This window comes from Odocoileus virginianus, chromosome 3 (genome assembly GCF_023699985.2).
Source record: "Odocoileus virginianus isolate 20LAN1187 ecotype Illinois chromosome 3, Ovbor_1.2, whole genome shotgun sequence".
NCBI lineage: Eukaryota > Metazoa > Chordata > Mammalia > Artiodactyla > Cervidae > Odocoileus > Odocoileus virginianus.
In genome coordinates this window covers 48,775,515-48,789,118 of record NC_069676.1, presented here as the reverse complement: position 1 = coordinate 48,789,118, position 13,604 = coordinate 48,775,515, and the positions used below count along the sequence as shown (strand labels likewise).

General features: G+C 39.8%; 1 pseudogene; it reads right to left on the bottom strand.

Annotated features, from left to right (window-relative positions):
- Positions 1-9,069: 9,069 nt before the first annotated feature.
- LOC110143277 (protocadherin beta-2-like) lies at positions 9,070-12,851 on the bottom strand (annotated as a pseudogene).
- Between the last annotated feature and the right edge of the window lie 753 nt (positions 12,852-13,604).

Below are 13,604 nucleotides of genomic sequence, written 5' to 3'. Positions count from 1 at the left end.
ACAAAGAGAGATAGAAGAGTTAGAGGGATACTCTGGTAATTAAATACCAGTTTTAACTCCTCCATTGTAAAACACAGGCAGGAACTTTTAAATATCATTGAGGCAAAGATAAAAATCATTTTAAAGGAATTTGAATACAAAAAGTCCTAAAGTTCAAATGCTTAACACAAACTTTGAAGTTTTGAATAGTTTCACTTATTTTTTTTAAATGAGGGAATGTATTTTAAACTTTATGACTTGAGGACTGTTTTGTTTGTAAATTGAAGGGGTAAAGCACAGAGGTATATTAAACATTAATTGTTGAGAGGAGAGATAAATTGGTGAAATAGATATTTTAACTAGTAATTTTAGTTACTAAAATCACACTTCAAATAGTATGCAGTTCAGTCCAGTCACTCAGTTCAGTTCAGTCAGCCCATGGACTGCAGCACACCAGGCTTCCCAGTACATCACCAACTCCTGGAGCATGCTCAAACTCATATTCATGGAATCAGTGATGACATCCAACCATCTCATCCTCTGTCGTCCCCTTTCTCCTCCTGCCTTCAATCTTTCCCAGCATCAGGGTCTTTTCCAGTGAGTCAGTTCTTTGTATCATGTGGCCAAAGTACTGGAGCTTCAGCTTCAGCATTATTCCTTCCATTGAATATTTAGGATGATTTCCTTTAGGATTGACCAGTTCGATCTCTTTGCAGTCCAAAGGACTCTCAAGAGTCTTCTCCAACACCACAGTTAGAAAGCATCAGTTCTTTGGCACTCGGCTTTCTTTATGTGCCAGCTCCATACATGACTCACATCTATACATGACTACTGGAAAAACCATAGCTTTGACTAGATGGACCTTTGTTGGCAAAGTAACGTCTCAGCTTTTTTATATGCTGTCTAGGTTGGTCATAGCTTTTCTTCCAAGGAGGAAACATCCTTTACTTTCATGACTGAAGTCACCATCTGCAGTGATTTTGGAGCCCAAGAAATTAAAGTCTCTCACTGTTTCCACTGTTTCCCCATCTATTTGCCTTGAAGCGATGGGACCAGATGCCATGACCTTCATTATTTGAATGTTGAGTTTTAGGCCAGCTTTTTTACTCTCCTCTTTGACTTTCATCAAGAGACTCTGTAGTTCCTCTTCAATTTCTGCCATAAGGGTGGTGTCATCTGCATATTTGAGGTTATTGATATTTTTCCCAGCAATCTTGATTCTGGCTTGTGCTTTATCCAGCCTTGGATTTCACATGATGTACTCTGCATATATGTTAAATAAGCAGGGTGACAATATACAGCCTTGACATACTACTTTCCCAATTTTGAACTAGTCCATTGTTCCACGTCCAGTTCTGTTGCTTCTTGACCTGCATACAGATTTCTTAGGAGGCAGGTAAGGTGGTCTAGTATTCCCATCTCTTTAAGAGTTTTCCAGAGTTTGTTGTGATCTATACAAAGGCTTTGGTGTAGTCAATAAAGCAGATATTTTTCTGGAACTCTCGTGCTCTTTCCATGATACGACAGATGTTGGCAGTTTGATCTCTGGTTCCTCTGCCTTTTCTAAAACCAGCTTGAACATCTGGAAGTTCTCTGTTCACATCATGTACTGTTGAAGCCTAGTTTGAAGAATTTTGAGCATTACTTTGTTAGCATGTGAGATGAGTGCAATTGTGCAGTAGTTTGAACATTCTTTGGCATTGCCTTTGAGATTGGAATGAAAACTGACCTTTTCCAGTCCTGTGGCCACTGCTGAGTTTTCCAAATTTGTTGGCATATTCCGTGCAGCACTTTCACATCATCATCTTTTAGGATTTGAAATAGCTCTACTGGAATTCTGTCACCTCCACTAGCTTTGTTCATAGTGATGCTTCCTAAGGCCCATTTGACTTCACACTCTAGGATGTCTGGCTGTAGGTGAGTGATGATCACACCTGTGGTTATCTGGGTCATTAAGATCTTTTTTGTTTAGTTCTTCTGTGTATTCTTGCCACCTCTTCTTAATATCTTCTGCTTCTGTTAGGTCCATACTGTTTCTGTCCTTTATTGTGCCCATCTTTGCATGAAATGTTCCCTTGTTACCTCTCATTTTCTTGAAGAGATCTCTAGTCTTTCCCATTCTATTGTTTTCCTCTATTTCTTTGCATTTATCACTTAGGAAGTCTTAATTGTTTGTCCTTGCTATTCTTTGGAACTCTACATTTAGGTGGGTATCTTTCCTTTTCTCCTTTGCCTTTTTTTGCTCTTCTTTTCTCAGCTATTTCTAAGGCCTCCTTAGACAACCATTTTGCCCTTTGCATTTCTTTTTCTTGGGGATGGTTTTGATCACCACCTCCTGTACAATGTTACAAACCTCCATCCATAGTTCTTCAGGCACTCGGTCTGTCAGATCTAATCCCTTGAATCTATTTCTCATTTCCACTGTATAATCATAAGGGATTTGATTTAGGTCATACCTGAATGGTCTAGTGGTTTTCCCTACTTTATTCAATTTGAGTCTGAATTTGGCAATGAGGAGTTCATGATCTGAGCCACAGTCAGCTCCCAGTCTTGTTTTTGCTGACTGTTTATAGCGTCCTCATCTTCATCTGCAAAGAATATAATCAGTCTGATTTTGGTATTGACCATCTGGTGATGTCTTTGTATAGAGTCGTCTTGTTTGTTGTTGAAGGAGGGGGTTGGCTGTGACCAGTGCGTTCTCTTGGCAGAACTCTGTTAGCCTTTGCCCTGCTTCATTCCAAGGCCAAACTTGTCTGTTACTCCAGGTATCTCTTGACTTCCTAGTTTTGCATTCCAGTCCCTATATGATGAAAAGGACATCTTTTTCGGGTGTTGGTTCTAGAAGGTCTTGTAGGTGTTCATAGAACCCTTTAACTTCATCTTCTTTGGCATTAGTGGTTGGGGCATAGACTTGGATTGTTGTAATACTGAATGGTTTGCCTTAGAAACAAACAGAGATCATTCTGTCATTTTTGAGATTGCACCCAAGTACTGCATTTCAGACTCTTTAGTTAACTGTGAGGGCTACTCCATTTCTTCTAAGGGATTCTTGCCCACGGCAGTAGATGTAATGGTCATCTGAATTAAATTCACCCACTTTGGTCCATTTTAGTTCACTGATTCCTAAAATAGTATTCTTCAAATAGTATTACTTCCAAATATTAAGCTAGCATTGATAATGTGTATGTGTGAGCACATGTGTGCTTAGTCATTCAGTCCATTTGTGACTCCATGGACTGTAACCTGCCAAGCTCCTCTGTCCATGGAATTTTCCAGGCAAAAAAAGTGGAGTGGGTTGCCATTTCCTTCTCCAGGGGATCTTCCCAAACCAGGGATCAAGCCCATGGCTGTTGCATCTCCTGCACTGGTAGGCGGATTCTTTACCACTGAGCCACCTGGGAAGCCCAGTATTGATAATGGAATAATGGATTATTATAAATGGTTTGTGGATTTTACTAGAAAATTCTTATAAAAGGAATTATCTTTTGAAATTGTCTATTACATACATAAATACATCAGCTGCCCATTCAAGTAAAATAACTGTAAAGCAAACAACACTGCTCACAGATGATAGCAAACTAAAATTTAGTATCTGCTATCCCTCCAAACTAAACCTACAAGATGTTTTCAAGAATCACACTAATTGAAATGCAAATTTAGAAAGGAGATATTTGAATAGAGTGTTTGGCCTTAGAAGTTTGTGATGAAATCCAATATAATTACTAATAATTCCTTGTATTACATACTAAATTAAAAACTGTGTATGTTTAATGTATAAAAATATTCAAATATTTGTCAGTTTTTGGGAGCCCTTCCACTTTGTTGTTATTTTCCAGGATTGTTTTGGCTATTCGGGGTCCCTTGATTTCCAAGTGAATTTTAGCTTCAATTTTCCAATTTTTGAAAAAAAAAAAAAAAAAAAGCCTGCTGGAATTTTGATAGGGATTCAGTTGAATCTGTAAACCAATTTGGGCACATTTACCATCTTAACAATGTAAATCTTCCAACTCATGAACACTTTCCATTTACTTATATTTTCTTTAATTTCTTTCATTGATGTTTTGTAGTGTTTGGCATACAAGTTGTGAACTTATTAAATTTATTCCTAAGTGTTTTATTATTTCTGATGCTATTGTAAATGGAATTGCTTTTCTCATTTCATTCTGGCCTGTCCAATGCTAGTGTATAGAAATACTATTGATTTTTGTATATTGATCTTGTGTCCTTTGCTGAATGCATCTATTAATTTTAGTTTTTGTTTGTGGGGGGGATTACTTAGGATTTTCTATATGCGTGATCATGTCACCTGCAGAGATACTTTTACTTCATTTCCAATCGGAATAATTTCATTTCTTGTCATGTTGATCTGGCTAGAACTTCCAGTACAATGTTAAATAGAAACAGCTGGCGGGAACAGCCTTGTTTTGTTTCTGGTCTTAGGGAGAATGCTTTCAGTCTTTCTCCATTACATGTGAAGTTAGACTTTTATAGTGGCAGTTTATCACGTGGAGGATGGTCCCTATTATTTAGTTTCATGAGTGTTTTTCAACCAACATTTCAATCAAATCCCACTTGCTTATGGTGTATAATCCTTTTTACATGTTGCTGGAGTCAGTTTGCGATTTTGTTGAGGATTGTTTGCATCTATATTTACATGGGATATTGGTATTTAATTTTCTTGTATTATCTTTGTCTGGTGCTGACCTCATAGAATTAATTTGGAAGTGATCCCTGCTCCTTTTTTTTTAAATTACAAGTTTGTGAAGGATTGGTGTTAATTCTTTAAATGTTCAGTAGGATTCACCAGTGAAGCCATCTGGTCCTGGGCTTTTCTTTGTGGAAAGTTTTAAAATTACTGACTAAATCTTGTTGAATAGAATGAAAACTTCAGGAGGAAGAGCTCCATTTCCCCAGAGATAAAGACATTTAAGGGGAAAAAACTCAAAATGACAATATTTACAGAAGACAGTTTTAATTTTTGATAAACCTCTAATCTTTCTAGAAGTTGAGTTTTCATCAAAGTTTTTCCTCCTGGACAGACCATATTAGTTGGAAATGATTGACTTAAAAAATGTGAACCCCCCCAAAAAATGTGAACCCATTTATGCCTGATATTTGAGTCAGAAACTTTTCATATTAATAATTCTAGAACTAAGTCCCAGTGATGTTGATACCTCCAGAATTCTCAGAAGATGGCCTTATGAGCAGCAGTTCACTGAAGGCTCTGTGTTCATCTTCTGGATCATTCAGCATCATTGAATAGGAGCACAGAGAATTGAGAGGAAGATGGCTAAGTCAAATCAGTGATCACGAGAGTAGAACATGTGTTGACTGGAGTAAACTTCTGTAGGCAGTTAAAGGAAGAGTAGGGCTGGGATAGATCCTAGACGAGTAAGCCTGACTATGCCAAATAGAAGGTGGCTTCTTCACAAGATGGCTTGTGCCTTGCTGTGTCTGTTTTTTTTTAGGATCCTAGGTATGTCTTGGTACTCCATACTTCCAGGTTGTGGGTCCACATGCTAAACATTAAGTACTTTAAATCTCTGAATCATTGACAAGATAGTCATGAGTTCTAGCTCAAGTCACCCTCTAGAATTCTACCTTGTTCTACCTGGTACCAACTCAGTACCCAATATAGGATTGCTCAGCAGTGGGTTTTGTCATCCAGCAAGCCGTGTGCACCATCCAGGACCACCATGGGTAGCACTATTTCATGCATATTAATCAAGACCATGTTTTCCCCCTGTAGGTAATTCTGATGTATCAATTACTTCAATTACAACTCATTTTCCTCAAAATCAGCTTTACTCTATATCAGCACACTCTGAAGATTGAAAAGTAAATGATATCTCCATGAGCTCTCATGTCTCTCATCTTATCAGACCCCATGAGAGCCAAGAAGCAGAGGGTGACAGTCCCTAAGATTTTGCTTCATAGAGCAAATACAGAGCTGTACCACCCAAGGGAGACTGGGGCTCAACTCAAACACATCATTAAGTGTTGGCCCAGAACTTCCACCTGTGTCACAGAGTTGAGCTAAGCTCCTTAATTAAGGCTTTCATTTGTAGAGCCTGAGGCTATAACCACCTGAGATTCCAAAAGCAGTGCTGGAATGGGGGAGCCCTCCAATAGAACATGAATTCTCAATAAAATATCACAAACTAACAAAGAATTACAGCGTTAAAAACAGACTAAAATAAAAGAAGGTACATATAAAAACAGACAGTGGAACAATATGGAAAGAACTTCAAAGTAAAAGATTTAATTTTTTCAACAAAAAAGAAATGGTAATTGTAAAAAACAACAACTTGCTGTGAAAACTTGTCAAATAGAAATTTTTTTGGGAAAAAAACTCATAGTTACTTAAAAAATTCAGTATACTGGATAAATCTTAGCTTTGGGTCTAGCAAATTATTAAAAATATCAAGAATAAAGAAAAAATCTTAAATCTTAAAGTAAAGGAGTTTACAGATAAAAGAATGCAAACTAGAGTGATATACTCTTTATCAACAGTTTTGAATACCAAAAGAAGAAAAGGAAAATTAGTTTACATTTTAAAATCTATCATCAACTAAGCTATTGGCAAAGAATATGAGGATCAGACATAGAAATAACTCTGAACTATGATGAATATGTTGCCAGCTTTAAAATGTGTAAGTCTAAGAAGAAAAATGGAGTAGTGGGATGTATTTTTTAAAACTGTCACTTTAAAAAGTCCTCATTTACAAGGAAGCCATATTTAAGGATTAAGGAAGATTTAATAAAAGTATAGTAAGTTACTTCACTAGTTTTAATGAGTGATATTTGAATATAGTCTTTTAACAACTACATGAAAGTTTAAAGTTCATTTTCATCTCTGCTTTTCAGAGTTAAAAAAACTAGTTTAGAACATCAGTAAGAGGTCAATCTGGAAATAATTCACTAATGAATTTTTCCATCCTCTTAGAAGAAAATTCTAGAAAAATTATGTAGAAAGTCATCACTTTTACCTTGTGCCAGACTTTCACTTGGGCTTTCCAGGTGGTACAGAGGTAGAGAATCTCTCTGCCAACACAGGGGACACAAGAGACATGGGTTCGATCTCTGGGTTGGGAAGAGCCCCTGGAGTAGGAAATTGCAACCCACCCCAGTATTTTTGCCTGGAAAATTCCATGGACAGAGGAGCCTGGTGGGCTACAGTGCATGAGGTCACAAAAAGTCAGACACAACTGCATACACACACATACACAGACTTTCACTTTAGGGGATTCCAAAAAGTAGTAATGATAGTATTATACATATAGTGCCTTCTCTGTCATGTACTTAATAAAGTTTCCAGATAAAGAAGTTTCTGAAAGTTTTCCTCAAATAAAAGGGTAAAAAGGTTCCCAGTAGCCAAGAAATAAAAGCAACTTTGAATCAACAGTAAGGTATAATTGTTAGCTATCTTCAAATGTAGTCCACATGATCTTTCCCGAAGGCTTTACTAAATTCTGATCACTTTCTCAACAATACGTGAATTCAGTGCACCCATCAACTAAAATATTATTAGGCATCTATATTTATTATTTCAGAGTCTAAATGACTCCTCAGTTATAAAATCCCAACTTGGGTCCCAAATCATATACCATATTTGCCAAAAAACAATGGGCCTCCCTTGCTTCCACAGTTGAAAACTTCCCTGGATCTGACATGACCTGAGAATAAGCCAGCCAAATAGAAGTTTGATGAAAATTACCTTTTCTCTAATCTTCATGAAAACTCAGCTTATGAAAAGAAGAAAAAAAAATCTGAGCAAGCAGCCTGATCCAGACATCTGTATAAAGTATTTAATGAGTGCAGGGAAATACTACCTTTCCTCTGATTATTAAGGATTCATGTATCTGATTCTCAGCTATATAAGATAACGCCATTTTAATGTGATTATAACTTTACGTGATTGAAGACATGTTATTAGGGTTTTTTATTTTGAGCTGTAATTGAGATATAACACTGTTAGTTTCAGCTGTGACATAATGACTTGCTATTTGTGCATATTGCAAATGATCACATGAGTGTAGTTAACATCTAGTTAACATTCTTTCTCTTTATTTTTTTTAATTTTTTTTCCATTTATTTTTATTAGTTGGATCTCTTTTTAGAATTTTCAAAATCTTGGAGAAACTTCTTTCTTCTAATCATGAATATTCAATTCCTGGAAAGTTCTATCGTTCTGGATGAGAAAATGTCTAGGAGGAGAAATCTTATTTTTTCCTAATCAGATTCTTTAATTGGGGAATAAATATTTTGTTACATAAAAATAAGTTTTTTCTTTTTCATTCAAAATAGACATAAAAATTGGTGTTTGGTTGTTTCCAGATTTTAGTCTTAGCTAATTTAGACTTTCATAAGGATATTACTCTTTCATTAGAACTTCCCACTCTTCTAATCTTTTTATTACTCTACAGGAACTCTTGTAGAATGCTGATGTAGATGGGCAGTGTTTATCCCAGAAAGACCACACATAATTCTAAGTCATGTCAGGTTCAAATCAGAAAAAGGGAACTAAGAGAGGAAATAAATAAAATATTTCCTTAATATATCACCATATAAATGCCAAGTAGATATTAATTTTTAAAAAGTAGGATTGGATGGAACATCACTTTTACTATAAAGCACTTAGTGTGTATACATGTACTTCCTGAAAGCTGTGGTACATATACACAATAGAATATTACTCAGCTATTAAAAAGAACACATTTGAATCAGTTCTAATGAGGTGGCTGAAACTGGAGCCTATTAAACAGAGTGAAGTCAGAAAAACACTAATACAGTATATTAACACATATATATGGAATTTAGAAAGGCGGTAACAACCCTATATGTGAGACAGCAAAATAGATATATAAAGAACAGACTTTAGGATTCTGTGGGACAAGGCAAGGGTGGGATGATTTGAGAGAGTAACATTACCATATGTGTATACTGCCATATGTGAAATAGATCACCAGTCCAAGTTCCATGCATGAAACAGGTCACTCAAAGCTGGTACACTGGAACGAGAGATGGGATGGGATGGGGAGGGAGGTTGGGAGGGGGGTTCCAGATGGGGGGACACATGTACACCCATGGCTGATTCAGGTCAATGTATGGAAAATACCACTACAATATTGTAATTAGCCTCCAATTAAAATAAATAAATTTTTTTAAATGGCCCTCAGGTTGATAATATTTACACCTCAGAAGTTATCAAACAAATTGTCTTTCCACCAGATGCCTTACTAAATAATGTTTTTACACCAAATGGGAAAGCACAATCAGTTGTTCAAAATGTCTTAGGTTTAATTTTCTCTGTCATCCATCATAAACAAACACTTTAGGCAGATTAAGTAATCTGCCTTATTAACCTATATTTTTGTTAATTTCTGCCCAATATAAGCATATGTAATATTGAAATACTAATTGCAATTGTCAAAACAGAAAATTATAAGTTTTGATTACTAAGCCTCTGGAAGACAATACACTTTAATACATTTTAAAGAAAACAGACTTTTATCTATACATTTCATTAACCACAGACAAAGATGCTTTAGGAGTATTATAAAAGAATATTACCTGACTTATTCAACAGGTTAAGTTGTAAGATTGGTGGTTCAGAACTCTACACTGCTTTGGATATAGAATTTGAAATGACTACCTTAAATAAACCTATATGGAATCACCATTAAAACATAATGCATTTATTTTTAATCACCAATTAGAAAAAGAGGCATTAAGATCAGATTGAAAAGATAGGGAGCAGATGAAAAAAGGAGAACGTTCAAGGATTAACTAAATAGAAAGCAAAATCAATATATAAACAAAATATTGTATCAACTGAAGAGCCTTGATTTTTTTAAAATTTTTTTATTTTTTGAAGAGCCTTGATTTAAAAGAAAACATTCTGTTTCGCTGTATCTTGCTTCCGCCATTTGTCTCGCTGTAGCTCACAGAATCCAGGGTAGGCAAGGTGTGAACGGAGTGGGGAAGGTGGAAGAAGCTGCTAGGAGGCATAGGAACTGTAGACATTCTTTATTCACCATGCATTCAAGGCAGACGTGCTTCTCTTAATAGCGTACACAGGAGCAACTACAACGACTCAACTCGACTTGTCCCAATTAACTCAGGTGGTGCGTGTATAGGGTATTGCGCCTGCGCGGTGCTACAAATGAGTTCAGCTGTAATATAACTAGGTATTTTTAAAAGGTGGGTGAGAACCAGAGGCCGTGGGGTGAGAGTCTGATCACCGCCATCTTAGCCAATTTGCTCCTTCCCTACACATTCGTAGTCAAAAAACTTTTTGACTCTAATGTTAATGAAACCTACGGCTATTCTTGCAATTGCAGGTCTGCGCTACTCCTGCCCAGTGTCTTGAGCTAGACTACTAGCAAGAATCGGTTTCAAGAATTTAAACTCATTTAACCCTGAGCCTCCCGTCAAGCACACCTTGTACTGGTAGCTCGGCGACAGGGTCCCCGTGCCGCTGACGTCCACCAGGTGGCCCGGGAAGTGGCCCTCGGGCACCCGGCAGCGACCCGCCGAGCCCGCCCCGCCCCTCCTGCACAGCCGCACCGCCACGAACACCAGCACCGAGAAGAGGAAGAGCGACGACACCGACGCCAAGGCCACCACCAGGTAGACGGTGAGCGGGTCGGCCGGCGCCGCGGCCGCCGCTTCCGCTTCCGGGGGCGGCAGGTAGGGCTGCGAGAAGCCGTCCACCAGCAGCACGTGCAGCGTGACGCTGGCCGACAGCGGCGGCTCGCCGTTGTCCTTGACCAGCACCACCAGCCGCTGCTTGGGCGCGTCGCGCTCGCTCAGCAGCCGCGCCGTGCGCACCTCGCCGTTGTGCGCCCACACGCCCAACAGCCCGGGCTCCGTGGCCTTGAGCAGCTGGTACGACAGCCAGGCGTTCTGGCCCGCGTCGCCGTCCACCGCCACCACCTTGGTCACCAGGTAGCCGGGCTCGGCCGCCCTGGGCACCAGTTCGGTGCAGGGCGCCGAGGCGTTCTGCAGCGGGTAGAGCACGAAGGGCGCGTTGTCGTTGGCGTCAACGAGCACGCGCACCAGCGCCTGGCTGCTGAGCGCGGGCGAGCCGCGGTCGGCGGCGCCCACGCGGAACTCGAAGGCCCGCAGGGCCTCGTAGTCCAGGGACGTGAGGGCGAAGAGGTGGCCGTTGTCGGGGTTGATGGACACGAGGGAGGCGAGGGGCACGAGCGGGTCGGGCGGCGGCAGCAGCGAGTAGGTGACCTGGGCGTTGGCGCCCGCGTCTGTGTCTGTGGCGCTGACGCTGCCGATGTGCAGGGCGGGGCTGTTGTTCTCGCGGACCCACAGGGTGTAGGAGGTCTGGGTGAAGGCGGGGGCGTTGTCGTTGACGTCGGACACCAGCACGGTTATGTTGTGCTCGGTTTTCAGTCTGGGGGTTCCCATGTCAGTGACCGTGATGGTGATGTTATATTCGGATCTTGCTTCTGGGTCCAGCGCTGTGTTTGTGATTAAAGTATAAAAGTTTTTAACAGAGGGTTTAAGAATGAAAGGAAGATCCTCTTGGATGGAGCAAGTCATCCTTCCATTGTCTCAAGTCAGTGTCTGAAACGCTGCATGTAGCAATTATGGTCTCCCAGCAAATTTTCTAGGATTTCATTGAAAAGAGTTGATACGGTCAGTTCCGGAGGGTTGTCATTCAAATCCATCACTTGAACGAGTACCACACAACTTCCAGAAAGGTCCCCACCATCTGTCGCCTGAATAATGTATAGGTGTGTATAGATTAAAAATCCAGTTCCCGTATTAAAAGGATTTCTCCCAATTTTGCATTTATTCGAAATGTTTTGCAAATATCTTCAGGTGCTTGCGAAAATACATGAGGTATTTCTCCATTGGCTCCAATATCTAAATCTCTGGCAGAGAAGATGGCAGCCTGGAATCCATGGGGTGGTGTTCCAGGACTTGTACCTCATAGTGCAGCTTTGCAAACTCGGGGGCATTATCATTGATGTCTAATCAGACCTGGGTGGAATCCCGCCGTTTAGTTGCTGTGAGGGTTAATTTGATCTCAGGCTGTTCCTCTCGATTCAGTGCTTTGTCCAGCACCGGCTGTGGGAATATTGTGCCCTTGGAACTGTCTTGTAATTTAAGATGGAAATGGGAATTGGGGCTGACTGTATTACTTGGAAACATGTTGATTTCTACATCTAAGTCCAGGGCACACTCTATTTGGGAAGTAGTTCCTGGAGTGACACTTTCTGAAATTTTCAACATTATTTCTTTGTCTAGGAAAACTGGGGAATGATCATTTATGTCCCTAGTCCGTATCTCAGCCTGGAAAAACTGCAAGGGATTGTCCAGTAATATCTGGAAATGTAGTACACAGGGTTCGGTAAGGCCACACAGCTCCTCCCGGTCCTGTTTCTCATTTAACAACAAATCCCCGGTCTACCTATCAAAATGCAAACGCTCCCCCCCCCCCCATTCGGAAACAACCCTGGGGCCCGCGCAGCTAGATCATCTACCCCCAGTCCCAGGGCTTTCAAAAGACTGCCCACGAAGGAGCCACTGTCCATTTCCTCAGTCAGTGGCTAATGCCTAGGCTCAGAACCAGCCTGAGTTATGCCCAGCAAAACAAGGAATATCAAGACTTGCCTTTGTTTCAGAAAGCGTTCCATTCTCTCTCCTGCCTTCATTGCTTTCTGGTTTCCCAGATGACTTGACCCAGCTCAGATTCACATTGTCGCTGATCTGTCTTCCAGTATCACTCAGATCCTGGGATAAATGGAGATGTCTAGGGCCCTAATTTCCCCGAGCAACTGCCTTAAAAAGCCTCCCCTTCGTGCTTGCTTCCTAAGGAGAACATCGCTAGAGGAGCCCAGGCTGGTAGCTTGCTTTCTTCTACTTCTAATGCTGCAGCGCCACCCCGCGGCCTTTCCGAGTGTTTATTTTCTGCACAATATTTCGGAAATCCCAGTCGTTTATTTTCAGGCTGATGGCATTCAAATGGAATATTTTCAAGTAGTGTCTGTTAATATACCGAAACAACAATAATTCCAAATTATTTAAAATATAGTCCCTAATAATTTTTGTTAATTATCCTTTCATTATCCTTCCCCAGTTTTCTTTAAGTAAGAATATAACTCCTGGAGTTGGTGATGGACACGGAGGCCTGGCCTGCTGCAGTCCATGTGGTCACAAAGAGTCGGACACGACTGAGTAACTGAACTGTACTGAACTAAATAAGAATTCATATTCACTGAATTCCTTTTACAAATGCACTTTTTTTTTAGCCACTTGATATAAGGAATATAATAGAAAATTGTTTTTTTTTAAACCAAGTTTCATGATTGTATTGGATGTTGCATCTATTTATTCTGGGATGGTCTACTGTATTTTATTGATATTGAATATTTTGAAGTATCCAGATGAGTTGTCTGGTAGGTTAATAAAAAGGTAAAAATAGGTAAGGTATCTGTACTTGTTGATAATAAAGAAACATTTATGCTTCAGAACAAAAGAAGACACTAGTGAAGTTAGAGCAATAAAACAACTATAGTGGTATTCAGAAAGGGGATGTTTTTCTCTACTTTTTACCCAGAGCCAAAAAAAGAAAAAAAGAATGCCAAGGGCGATAGCTGCAG